Source organism: Gigantopelta aegis, chromosome 14 (assembly GCF_016097555.1).
Source record: "Gigantopelta aegis isolate Gae_Host chromosome 14, Gae_host_genome, whole genome shotgun sequence".
Lineage (NCBI taxonomy): Eukaryota > Metazoa > Mollusca > Gastropoda > Neomphalida > Peltospiridae > Gigantopelta > Gigantopelta aegis.
Window position 1 is genome coordinate 10,182,234 of NC_054712.1, and position 14,353 is coordinate 10,196,586.

At 36.6% G+C, this 14,353-nt stretch overlaps 1 protein-coding gene across 3 annotated transcripts in view; it reads right to left on the minus strand.

Moving 5' to 3' along the window:
• The window catches only part of LOC121388625, a 57,780-nt gene that overhangs the window by 23,813 nt on the left and 19,614 nt on the right, over window positions 1–14,353 (minus strand). For 2 of the 3 annotated variants that reach the window (XM_041520045.1, XM_041520047.1), the window contains exons 2-3: window positions 4,556–4,658; window positions 849–947 (exon numbers count right to left, since the gene is read on the minus strand). The gene's annotated coding sequence lies outside the window, so the exon portion shown is untranslated. The remainder of the gene's footprint in view (window positions 1–848; window positions 948–4,555; window positions 4,659–14,353) is intronic. The other variant, XM_041520046.1, reaches the window with a different exon arrangement.

Consider the following 14,353-nt stretch of genomic DNA (forward strand, 5'->3'; position numbering starts at 1 on the left):
GATATTGAGAAAGGAAACCCGCTGTCGCCACTTCATGGGCTACTCTTTTCGATTAGCACAAAGGGATCTTTTATATACACCATCACACAGGCAGGATAACACATACCACAGCCTTTGATATACCAGTCGTGGTGCACTGGCTGGAGCAAGTAACAGCTCAATGGGCCCACCAACGGGGATCGACCTTGTCTAAGGATTTCTTAATCTCAAAACATTAACAATCAAGACTTGACTAATTGTTCAACACCCATTTAGTAAAAGAAGAAAACAGACTTCTTTACCTCTTGCAAATAAGAAAAAAAAAAAAAGAAAAAAAAAATACACCCAGAAATGGAAAAGAAAAATATAAAATGTAATATTTCTAAAGTGAACCATGGTGTTTTATGAAATCCCACTATTATTATCAATACATAATGCATGTAGCAGGTTTACATACGTTAAAAAAGGAAAACAATTATTATAGCACCAACCTCCACTCTGTACATAACGGTCCATTATTAATAGCATATATGAAAAGCTATAAAAGGACAAACATCTTAATGTTCCATTTTGGTACAAAATAACTCCCTCAGAGATCCTAAGGGAGTTATTTAGTACCTTTTCCAAAACATAATATACGCCAAATTCTGTGAACTCAGTAATACTACAATCTTGTTTCTGTCAAAACATCATCTAAGCCAACTGAAGAGGACCTTTGTGTGATATACGGTATGGCGTGTTGTTACAAAATCATGGTTTCTCAAAATGACGCAAATGGATATATCACCTTTAGGAAATGAACTCTTCAAAAATTAATTTGATGTCAAGTATTAAGATGTTAAATATAAAAGACTTAATCACTGTTATACCTCAAGACTTCTCTCAACTTCTCATATATGTATCTATGGGTGTAGCTGGCTGGGAAAGCACTGTTTTGGCTGTGGAGTTGGGTCTCAATCAAAGTATGGCTAGACAAAAATAAAATTGGGGAACATGAGTGACCAAAGATACTTCTACTGAAGTACTAATCAAAATTAACCTAGCCTTCTTTTCGCTTATTATATATGATTTATGAAATTCAGTGGAATGAAAAATTGGAAACTGTATTAGCATTATAATGACCTGTTACTATATACAAACAATAGGCATTAAATAAGCATCAAGAAGTTATAGGTGAAAATGTCTCGTATTGACAATGTAATATCCACACACACACAAGCAATTTACACAATTTGGAACAGACTTATTATCCACATGGTTCAACTGAGTTAATAATATTCATACGAAGCACATGTGTAATAACAAGTCTGATGACAAGTGTGATGACGTAATTTTAGGAAACGTCGTCATAACATGACAATGTTTTCTCCAGTCCTAGTTCAGACTTTACACGTGAAATATGATGTAATTTTCTCATCTCCTTGTTATTCATAAAAAATAACACTCGAGTCAGAATTTATGTATTGTCATCGCTCTCGCTCAGGCAATGCAAAAATCCCGACACTCGTGTCTTAAAATCAGTAAACACACAAGCTCATATAATCATCTATATATATTGCACTTGATATCATTACACCTGAATAGACTGGTGTGATCACAACTGCCAGTGTAATAATGCAGTCAGTGACAATCATTTCATAGTCTGTTCAAACTTTAAGTGTTTTGTTTAATGACACCACTAGAGTACATTAAGTAATCACTGGCTATTGGATGTCAAACATTTGGTAATTTTGACATATAGTCTCAAAAGAAACCTGCTACATTTTTCCATTAGTAACAAAGGATCTTTTATCTCACAGATAGGATAGCACATACCACAGCCTTTGATATACCAGTCGTGGTGCCCTGACTGGAACGAGAAAAGCCCAATGGGCTCATCGACGGGAATCGATCCCAAACAGACAGCACATTAAACAAGCGCTTTACCACAGGGCTACGTCCCGCTCTTTCAAGTGTTTTGATGCAATTTGTAAATTTTTTATCTATAAAAGGCAACTAATTAATCTTCATTGTCTGTTATTTAGTATTAGATCATCATAATGTTCATTCAGTTTCCAAGCTTTCATTTCAAGGATTTCCATGAATTAAATGTGTGTGCATGTGAAGGGGGGCATCTGCCCTCTCACTTTTCAGATATTTTGCTTTATATTTGCTTTATAATAGTGTAAAAGTGTGTAAATATAAAAGTGGCTGTCTGTTACATGACATATATTCAGTGTTCGAAATAAGCACTTGTCCATTTGTCCTGACAAGTGAAAATCTGCTCGGACAAGCAGAATGTACCTTAATTGTTGTCCAGTGGATAAATAAACATTTTCCAATGTAGTTTCATCTTGAGCAATCAAAACTATGGTCCTCGTACTTGAACAAAACTAAACAATTACTTGTACAAGTGAAAATATTGGTGGACAAGTAGATCTTTAAATGCACTTGGCCAGTGAATTAACGAAAAATTCTGCTTATTACATGTACGTAACCAGTTGCTATTGGTTGTGTTTAATCAGTGGCTATTGGACAAAAGCATTAACACGTACAGAACATATCATATTATGATATAACACATGTAACCTGTTGCTATTGGTCAGACGTAACAGATGGCTATAGTTGTTCAACTGTCAATTGCAGAACCTGATCTTAGTAATATCCATGATGAAACCGGCTTCTGTGACAGAGACAACTCCTTCAGATATGCAGCAACAAATCGATCTAATAAATGCATTTTTGCATAGACACGACTGCCATACCACTAACTTTTCTTGTACCAGTTACGTATTGGTGGTTAAAATGGAAAAAAAACAGTCTACCATAGAAGGTAGATCACATAACCAAACGCACTACAGACCTACACTGCTTCAAAAATTATCCATTTTAATGCAGTTTTTCCTCATCTTGTAGAGACAAAACTTAGATCATTGGCAGAGAATCTCCTGAAGTGTGATGGGTCTTAGGTTCGATTCCAGTCTGTGGGAAGGCGAATACAAAAAGATCCCTTGCAGCTAATCAAAAAAAGAAGCCTCTCTCATTATCTGTGTGGTCCGTAATCATATTATAACCATATTAAAATAAAAATGTATCAAGTGTATGTCATTAAACAGAACATTTCTTTCTTAGAATTGATGGGACTAATTTTCTCTCTTTTCAACCAGCCAACCCATGACAGATGCATGTACTGGGTGTTTCAAAGACTATGGCATGCACTGTCTGGGGCGAGGTGCAGCCCAGTGGTACAGTGCTCACTTGATGCGCAGTTGGTTTGGGATCGATCCCCGTCAGTGGGCCCATTGCACTATTTCTCGCTCCAGCCATTGCACCATGACTGGTACATCAAAGGCCTTGGTATGTGCTATCCTGTCTAAGGGATGGTGCATATAAAAGATCCTTGCTGCTAATCGAAAAGAGTAGTCCATAAAGTGGCGACAGCGGGTTTCCTCTCTCAATATCTGTGTGGTCCATAACCATATGTCTGATGCCATATAACCATAAATAAAATGTGTCGAGTGTGTCGGTAAATAAAAAATTTCCGTCTTTCCTTGTACTGTCCTGTCCTGTCTATGGAAAAGTGCATACACTTGCTTAATTGTGGTACTACCGGTCTAAGTGTGGTAGTGGTCTTCATATCTTTTTCCTCTACATGAATGTTGTGTTGATGCGTCACTGAGCAAATACTGGAAAGGTAATCTAGCTGGGTCAGTGACACAGTTACCTGAGGTGCTTGGATCAAAGGATCGAATCCCAGCCATTGCCCCATATATCAACGACTAAGGTAAGTGCTATCCTGTCTTTGGCAAAGTGTAAATAAAAGATCACCTGCTGCTAAAGGAAATATGTATCAAGTTTTCTATAAAGATTTTGTCAAAACTATTAAACACATCCAATAGCTGATAATTAATCTATGTGCTCTAGTGGTGTCCTTAAACAAACCAAACTTTACACTTTGAACAAATATATTTCTTCCAAACCTGGTAGGTACTGTCATTACCCCTTTACCCTAGCTTTGTGTGGTAAATGTTAGTGACAGTATCGTGTCAACGTTTAGTCTTTTTTGGGGGTTTTAAAGAATAAAATAAGATTCATAATTTCAAATAAATAAAAATGACATTCATTGCACTTTCTAAAAGGTAGACGGGAACTTGCACTCCTAAAGAAATCCACGGAGGAAGCACTCCCCTGAACAGGATAGTGTGCCACTAATTTACAACAGCTAGGCTAGAATCCAGCAGGGGTGGGGAGAAGGTGCTGCGTGTATGCACCCCTTCAAATTCTTAAGTGCCACAAAAAACCCAGTGTTTTACTGAATATACAATGTATTTTTCAATCAGGACATGTAATATCTTGCAATTTCAAAGAAAGATTGTTCTCTATATAATGCATAAAATACTTTTAATCATTACACCCATTCCCTGAACACTGCAATTGCCCGTTTTTAACCACTACAACCTCCATCTAGAAAAATCCTGCATCTGTACCTTCTACAGTACATACACCGTATATAAGAATATATTAAGTTGCCCAGTCTGTCAAGTATATGTTTGAAAGACCATTTTCTTTAAAATTAACAGTTTTGTTGTTGTGGTACCTTCAGACTTCTTTTCAGTCAAGTTTCTTCAAGGTCTATGGTAAACAATAGTGTTTGGTGTGAAGCACAATTCTCTTCTCTAACTGCTCTCAATTCAGTGAATCTGCAGGCAAAAAAAAAGTGAAGAACATAAACACATATACTCAATGAAACACTATAAGTCCAGTTTCATCACTGGTAGTCCCTGGACAGTGGTCAATAAGGGGGAAACAAAAATCTTGTTCATGAGAGGATTATTTTTAAAGTTGATTAATTCTGAATCGAGTCTGAAATTGGCCTCATCACACTGGCTACTTCTCCGAATTAGCAAGGTACCAGTACAACATATACCATAAATTTAGATGAATCAATAGAGGTTCCCTGGTGTGAAAGGGAAATAACCTCACCCAGTTAACATGCACATCTTGCACCCATTCACAAACACATTTTTTTGTGTCAAAATCTTTAATGCATAAATTGCTTTTGACAATGTACACGTGCATGTTTATTTCTTTGAAGTGACGGTAATGTGGACAACAAAATAATCCTTTTTACGTATTTTAAATAGTTTTGGGGCAGAATCTACATGTAGTCATTAGTAGAGCACCAGAGTGCAATGGCTCATGGGATCGATGGCCATGAAGTGCCTCAAATACAGGTGCAGAAGTGGGGAGTGTGATTCAGTGTCAACCCAATTTTTTTGTTTATTTTATTTCACTTCAGGTATAGAGGAGTTACAATCATCCCCAGAATAAATGTCGTACACTTAGGGTTCATTATTATTGTTACACCTCTATATATTATTCTGGGTGGGTTTTTTTAATTCAATCCATTTTACATAAACCTGCTGTACACAATATGGGATTACCGGTACATGTGCATCATAAATGCAGTGGATAGATCAAACGGGATATAATCATAATTCCACAATACAATTTAGATTGCAATACAATAAACCAATTCAAGATTAAAGGCATCATTTCTAAGCAGCATAATGGCATATTCCTGCCAAAGGAGTACGATTTAGCAGTTGGTTGAGTGCTCACTTGAGATGTTTGTATTGCAGGAATGAACCACCTCTATGGATCCATTCAACAGATTAGATTTTTTCTCTCATTCCAACCAGTGCACCACAACTGGTCTATGGCAGTGGTATGTACTTTTCTGTATGTGGGAATGTGCATGTAAAAGATTCCCTGCTGCATTAGGAAAAAGAAAGAAAGAAATGTTTTATTCAACGACGCACTCAACACATTTTATTTACAGTTATATGGTGTCAGACATATGGTTAAGGACCACATATATTTTGAGAGGAAACTCGCCGTCGCCACTTCATGGGCTACTCTTCCAATTAGCAGCAAGGGATCTTTTATTTGCACTTCCCACAGGCAGGATAGCACAAACCATGGCCTTTGTTGAACCAGTTATGGATCACTGGTTGGTGCAAGTGGTTTACACCTACCCATTAAGCCTTGCGGAGCACTCACTCAAGGTTTGGAGTCGGTATCTGAATTAAAAATCCCATGCCTCGACTGGGATCCAAACCCAGTACCCACCAGCCTGTAGACCGATGGCCTAACCACAACGCCACCGAGGCCGGTACATTAGGAAAAATGTAGTGTTTCTTCTGATGACGTGTCAGAATTACCAAATGTTTAACATCCAATAGCCGATGATTAATTATTTATCAACTTTTCCTTTGAAATGTAAGCATTATACTTTCAACGACATGTACATACCCATAAAACATTACAACCAAATAATCTACTAAACTACTAATCAAAATTATACCCAGGTGATTTTCCAGTCTTACATATTAGTTATGAAAATCCCTGGAATAAAAAACATAAAAATATGTCGGCATTATCATGACCTGTTACGGTATTCAAATAACCGGTAGAAAAATTACAATAAATGACCTGTTATAGATAGAAATATGAGATGTGACATCACAAGTACTAAGCTTAGCAGAGGGGTAGTCTCAGGTGTAATCAATATCAACCAGGGTGTTATAGTCTGTTCCAAATTACATATGTTTAGCAGTAAAATTGTAAATACATATCATATTTCTATCTATAACAGGTCATTTATTATCATTTTTTGTACATGTTGTACAGGATAGTACATACCATGGCCTTTGATATACCAGTCATGGTGCACTGGCTGGAGCGAGAAACATCCCAATGGGCCAACCAAAGGGGATTGATCTCAGACCAGCCAGGTGTCAAGCAAGCATGTTACCACTGGGCTACATCCTGCCCCTATACAAAGATTATGTGAAAGATATATTTATATTTATTTTTATTACACCATGGTGGAAGAGATACCCATGTGACATTTACCATATCTTCACATTGTGGAATATGCCTTTTGAGATGTCATGATCTCCTCTTATCAGGTGATCAACTGTGTCACACAGTACAGCTCCACAAAACGTGTGCGCATGGTTCTTCCGATTAATATTTTTAAATTGGGAAAAATACTTGCCGTCAATTCTGATAATTAACGTTAGCAGCATAATTAAACAAAATATTGTTTGTGTAAACTTCATTGATAGATGTATAGTGCTGGAATGCAGTTTCATCGATAATAGAAACATAATTTTCCCAGTCTTTAATCGATACATTTTCATGTCTTGTTTAGATATTTTGGAACTAATTTGGTGAGATTTTTGTTCATTGATATATGGTGTAATAAATAAAATACTATAATCGTTCCTGTGTGAAACTGGTTTATATTACGCCTGGGTTTTTTTTAATCGTACATCACTAATTTTCGCTTATCACTTGCTTTCTCAAACAGAAACTTGCTGAGTATTCTCTATGAAAGAAATAAAAGGTAAATATAGTGAAATATGGAACTTTTAACTACTGGGCTGTGAATGTAGTAGGATTTAGTGCTGCTGAGAATCCCAGATTTGGGGTCAGAAGTGTTTCATATATTTATAAATGTTACCATATTTTAATGTTAAAACTTTCATAAATGTTCAGGATTTAATAAAATGTGATCCAACTCAGCTTGTATAAACTTTTCGCGCAACATGCACACAGCTTCTCCAAGTTGACTCAGCTAATGTAGACTATTTACACAACTACAGTCGACTCTTCTAATGTTAACTTATTGTAACAAATTTATCTACTAAAACAGCAATACATAAACAATATATAAATCCACTGTTTGTAATTGTTAATTAAGTGTTATTAGTAAGAAATAATGTAATTGATTTTTTTCAGTTTAGTTTAATAAATGTCATTCATAAATCATTTCACATTTTGTTTTTAAAGCTTTGTAACTTATCACTTGAATCCCCAATACCTGTAGCAATACATCAGTCTGTAAATATGTACACATTTTAAACATGCAGGAATGACAATAACATTGGACAACAACAATAATAATAATAATAATAATAACAATGTATATATATACATATACTTTGAACTTTCCATCAAACAAGTAGAGGATGTTTTTAGGTAGATCCAGAATTGTAGACATATCAGGATGTATATTTGTTAGTAGCCACAATATATGTATTTGTATTTGTACTTGACAAGTATTTCCACTGCTGCTACCATTTAGTACCATAACCACTGCCATATTCCATTAGTTGTACATACAAGTTTATGTTCAACATAAGCTGAAATTTCAGTTTATACAATTTGCAGGCTTTTTAGTTTACAGACAATACTTTAAGCAGTTTCTGGCCACTTTCTAAAAAAAAAAAAAAAAATCCCCAACATTTTATGTACTCAATTTCTTGATTTACAGAATCATTTAAATATGGTTTGTTAAACAAAACTTCCGTTTTATCATTGGAGGCATGTTACGGTGGGATTTTTTTTCAAAAGGCACCCAGGTTTTTAACATTTTAGATGTTGGATTTTATTTAAACTTTAAAAAATTCACCTACATGTATGCCATTAAAATATTTAACAGTAATTATAATTTTGTTTATTCCACAGACACACACTTGCTACAATTAAAAAAAGAATTCATGATCAGTCAAGGACTCCTCTAATCAAGTGAAACTTAACTATAATAGGGCTCCTTTCACAAGAGAAGAACATGTATAATAAACACATTTCAACAAATCAATAGGAGTGGGAAAAATACAATTTTAAAATGGGTTAACGATGTACATGTAAATTTGTATTTTACATCAATATATACAACTAATGACGAGTGGCAATGGCAGAACTCTATATCAACGTCTACAGATGTTAAAGTACACAGTGGTACAGTGACAGATTTATAAGGGGGCAATTGCCCCCCCCCCCTCCCCCCCCAACGCCAAGGGGCCCATCAGACTAAGGACTTCCTTTATATATAAAAAAAAACCTAATAATTATAAAATTATTTCATTTTTTTTTTTTTGTCATGTAATTCAATTTCTATGTTGAGGGTCCCCTGAACACATTAAGCTTTCCATGTACCACCCTTCTAGTTAAATGGTCCATGGTGAAATAATGCACAAGTTAAATTTCCAAAGCATAAACACACATTTATTCTATACAAAGAAAGTGAATTAACCAGTTATCTTTTCTCCGTTTAATAATTGTTAATGTTCTTACTCGCATCCAATCATAAATATGATTGAAAAATAGTTTTCTGAAATTTAACATTATTGACCAACATCACAAATAATGATGGCAATGTTCAGTTTTTTCTTCTTTCACAAGCATGGGTTGAAGGATGAAAATAACCACATTTTCCTATCCTGTTACCACACAGCTTGGTGTGTAGACGAGTTCTCAGATTATCTTAATCCTTGATAAGCTGGACACCGCTGTAGAATGTGCTGCATTGTTTGGGCTTCCAGAACGCTGCCACAAGTTGACGAAGGTGCTAGCAAGAACATGTGAGCTTTCATTGTGGTCTGCCGTATCATCAATTACTTGTTCCAAAACGTTGAAAGAGGTGATAATCATTCCTCACTGACATTTACATGTCGACTGTCCAGACTAAGATTGGTCTTTCAGGAGTAACATTGTCGTTTGGTTTTGTATCTAATGTGGTTTCCAAGTTTGTCAGAAGGCGATACCAAGGTACCAATTAAAAAAAAAAAAAAAAAAGGTCATGAACATTTAAGACTGACTTTTTTTTTATTGGAGGGGGGGGCAGGGGCGATACTACAAACATGGATGATGATGAGAGAGTGATGAAGCCGCAGCATTTCTATTTCGGTAGTGGACTACTTGACCGGGCAAATTAAAATCACCATGTCATTTCTAAAATAAAGATCTACATCATACATGTACATAGCTTCTTTCTTTTCTTTTTTTAATTGTAGCAAGTTAGTTTCAAAAAAAAAAAAAAAAAAAAAAAAAAAAAAAAAAAAAAATCCAATAAAATTTAGCCAGTTTTAGCTGTACTAAAATTAAATTTTGTCTTTGTTTAGGTATTTTCCCTCCTTACTTTCATTACCATTTTACTGAGGCAACAATGGAAAGGAATTTTACTTATTTGTTTATTTTATTTTGAGGGGGGGGGGGGGGAGAGAGAGAGAGGACATAAAGAGTGTTGCTTTTGGTTTACAACAGAAAATAGAACACCAACAGTTTTCTTCAAAAGATGCGATGAAGCAAGTACTATAAAATGTTCAGTCAAAATACCATGCTGGTGCCTTGTGCTCTAGGCTATGCAATTTGTTGGATATGGCAATGGATCTTTTATATGCACTTTCCCACATACAAGAAAGCACATACCAAAGGCTTTGACCATTTGTGATGCATTGGTTGGAAAGAGAAAAAACCAAAAACAAAATCAGTTGAATGGATCCACCATAATGGTTTGATCTTGCAACATAGCACCTCAGTTGAGCGCTCAACCAACAGAGCTAAACCTCAACCTTCAGTTGGATGCAGATGCCTTTTATCATATTACCGATGTTAACTTTAATATACTACTCAAAAGAATTTAAGGGTCAAAAATTTATAACAAAATAAGTTTCAGAGTGTATTAGATTGATGATGTAAACTACACCAAAAATTTAATTTATTGTTCCATATTTACAAAAAAACACAAATAAACGTCACTGTATACAAGAAAGTCACATGACATGCTGTCAAAGTTGAAGGTTGTCAAACATGGATTTTACACATTAGAACATTCGTTTAATAGTGTGTGAATCCACCCCTGGCGCGAATACACTCGACACATCGTTGCCTCATGCTGTTGATCAGACGTCTGAAGAACTCTTGGGGAATGGCCTGCCACTCTGCCATAAGAAGTTGACCCAGATCATGAAGGTTGGCCGGAGGGGCATGGTTATCCCGAACTCTCCTGCCTAATTCGTCCCAGGCGTGCTCTGTTGGGGCTAAGTCAGGCGAATATGCTGGCCAATCCATCCTGGCGATACCTTGTTGTCTGAGAAAGTCCGTTACCACCCTGGCGCGGTGGGGTCTGGCATTGTCATCATGCAGAACTGCCCCGCCGCCAATCTGCTGAAGGCCTGGGAGAACCAACGGCCGGATAATCTCATTCAGATAGCGGATTCCATTCAGATTGCCATCCACCACATAGAGGGGGGTCCTGTGGTGGATAGAGATGCCGCCCCACACCATGACGCTGCCACCACCGAACCGGTGACGTTGTCTAACGTTAACGTCAGCAAAGTGCTCCCCAGGACGTCTGTAGACACGAACCCGACCGTCGTTGAACTGGAGACTAAACCTGGACTCATCAGTGAACATCACTCGACCCCACTGAACACGTTGCCACCGCAGATGAAGTGTACACCAGTGACGTCTGGCCGTTCTGTGACGTGGTAGGAGTGGTGGTCGAACAGCCTGGCGACGGCAGCGTAGATTATTGGCTCTCAGACGATTGCGTATGGTTTGATCAGACACTCGAGTTCCAGTCGCAGTCCGCAGATTGTCACGTAATTGGCGTGCAGTGGTTGTGCGTTGACGTAGAGCCATATTGGTGATGTAGTGGTCCTCTCTATTTGTAGTCTTCGGGGTCTTCCCGAACGTGGACGATTTCGAACAGAATTCGTTGCTTGGTACCGTTGCCACAGTCGGCCAACGACACTCTGACTGACACCAAGTCTTAGAGCAACATTTCTTTGCGTATTGCCATCCTGAAGCCAAGCAATAGCCCTTCCTCGATCTTCGATAGTCAGTTGACGTCGTACCATTGTCGAATTTGGAGTGTGCACCGTACACGAACGCAAGCTCCAATTATACGGAAATTCAGCATTGGGAACATGGAATACACATGCAAAGCGTGCAAATGAAGCGCTTTGTGATAAAGCAAGTTATGGGCACTTAGCAGACCTTTCGCTTTCGCCCTAATTTACGTGCAAATGTAAGCATGTTTTCGTCATTAGAACTAGTCGACAGTGTCAATGACAGTGGTTTTTTAATTCATTTATGGGTTGCTTAGACCCACTTTCGTCAAAATGGAACAATACCATGCATGACATTATGGTCTAGCTAATATAATTGACATTCAGAAAATAATGTCGAAAACATCGTCCGACCCTTAAATTCTTTTGAGTAGTATACTTGTCATATATAACTTGGACTGTATAGGAAGATCAGTGGGAAAAACAGGTAGGGCACCACAGAATTTTTCTTGCAGTTGATTTTCCAGACACAACGGCACGCAAGTAAACCACAACACCTGCCATCATTGCTGTGGTAAAATTCTAACCATGCATGGCGCTTTAAAATATATACATGTAATGCATTAAAGTTTAACAGCTACTGGTCTCATAACATGTAACTACAGATCTATACAAATAATAAGAAAGAATAATAAATATAATTATTTAATTAATAATAAATAAAAAGATACAATAGTTTGAAGACCCAACAATGGCAACCTCTCGAGTTACACAGCCAAATCATCTCCGGTCTTATTTTGAACTTGTGATACATCTTCAGCTTCTGGAAGCAAAGCGATACATTCAAGTTGTATGCAAGTCTTCTAATAATCCTCTTGTGTCAAACTTTACCTCAGTCTGAATACCAGAAATCACCTGAAAATGGTTTTCTAAGCTAGTCTTTGGAGTGGTAGTCCTACAGTCAGTGCAGAAAGGATGAAACATCCTGTTGTGTATCTCCTAGGCAGTGGTTGTCCTCCCGAGGATGAGCTCTGATAGTGGATCATGGAAGCAATCACAACCGTGCCAGTCATTTCGACTGCCTTGTGCAGATATGATTTAGATACCGGAATAGTTGTTGTTGTTCAGAACTCAAAATTATGTAAAAACTGCTAAGCTCATGAATACGGGTATTCTCTTAATAATTTTGCCATAAACATGGATGAATCAGTCTTTTTAATGCAGCTCTTCCATACATTTTTCCCTACGTAAAATTATATACAAATATTAATAAACAATGACCATCATTTCTAAATTGCGTCAACAGACCAATATCTATTAATGCTGCATGTTTTTTAGTGGGGTTTTTTGCTTATATATTTTACAAAGATTAAGACAGTGTCCTTAATTTTAAATTATAATATTTTGTTGATCAATATGCCATTTACAAGTGTCTCCTAAACACTTTGTATTTTAGTAATCACCATTGATCTACCATATCATGTCCTTTCATGCATCCTTTTTGCTTTTTCAACAGCACTAATTTTATGCTACATGTATTTTTTTCCCTCTTCATTTAAGATTACTAATTTAAACTTCCAACAGATGGCAAGGTTCACTACCCCTTACATGAAATTCTAGAATATTCAACTACATGTATATCAATTGGTCTTTCTGAATATACAATCTGCTGATACAGGCAACAGAGCTACTTTACTCTGGCCCAGGTAAATAGACTAAGTAACCACTCAATTCTCAAAACAATTAGTTGTTTTTTGTTTAACAACACCACTAGAGCACAATGATTTATCAATCGACTACTGGATGTCAAACATTTGGTTATTTGAGATGAAACCAACTACTTTTTTTCAATTTGTAGCAAGGGATCTTTTATATGCACCATCATACAGAGAGGATAGCACATAACATTGCCTTTGATATATCAGTCGTGGTGCCCTGGCTGGAACGAGAAATAGCCCAATCGGCCAACCAACAGGGATCGATCCCAGACAGTGCACCAAGCGAGCACTTTACCACTGAGCTACATCCCCACCTCTTCAAAACAGACTTTTTTCCCTTCTTAAATTAAGATGCTCTAATAATTTTCTTTCTGATTACATTCATGAACAAAGCAACCAAAACCCCCCAAAACATTTGGCAATTAAAAAAGAAACCACTTTTTGAAGTTGAATTAGCAATAGCGGGAAAAGTATGCAAATCAGAACACTGATATTTTGCACAAAAGTGGTTATTGTATTGGGTACAGATGGCAAAATTTTAATGTTGACACGTCTTACACTTAATATGGAGCATGATGCAACTATTACTTAAAAAATGCTATAAGAACCTACTCAACATCTACAGTAGATACATATACTTTTATTGCCACACCAATTTGCTTTTCACAAGCCCATTTTTCTTTTAGGATAAAAAGACCTTTATTTCTTCAAGTGTTATTTTAGCTCCCAACATTTCAAAAACACTTCCTTTTTATGACCCAAAACTGAAACCCTATGGACTATTCAATATGGAACTGTCACTCTGATAAAAGTTGATTTTTATAAATAAAAAAATAAACATCACTACAGCACACTTGATTTATTAATCATCAGCTACTGGATGTAAAACATTTGGTAATTCAGACATATAGTCTTAGAGATGAAACCCACTAGATTTTTTCCATTAGTAGCAAGGGATCTTTTAATATGCATTATCCCACAGACAGGATAGCACATACTACGACCTTTGATAAGTCTATAGCAGTCATACTG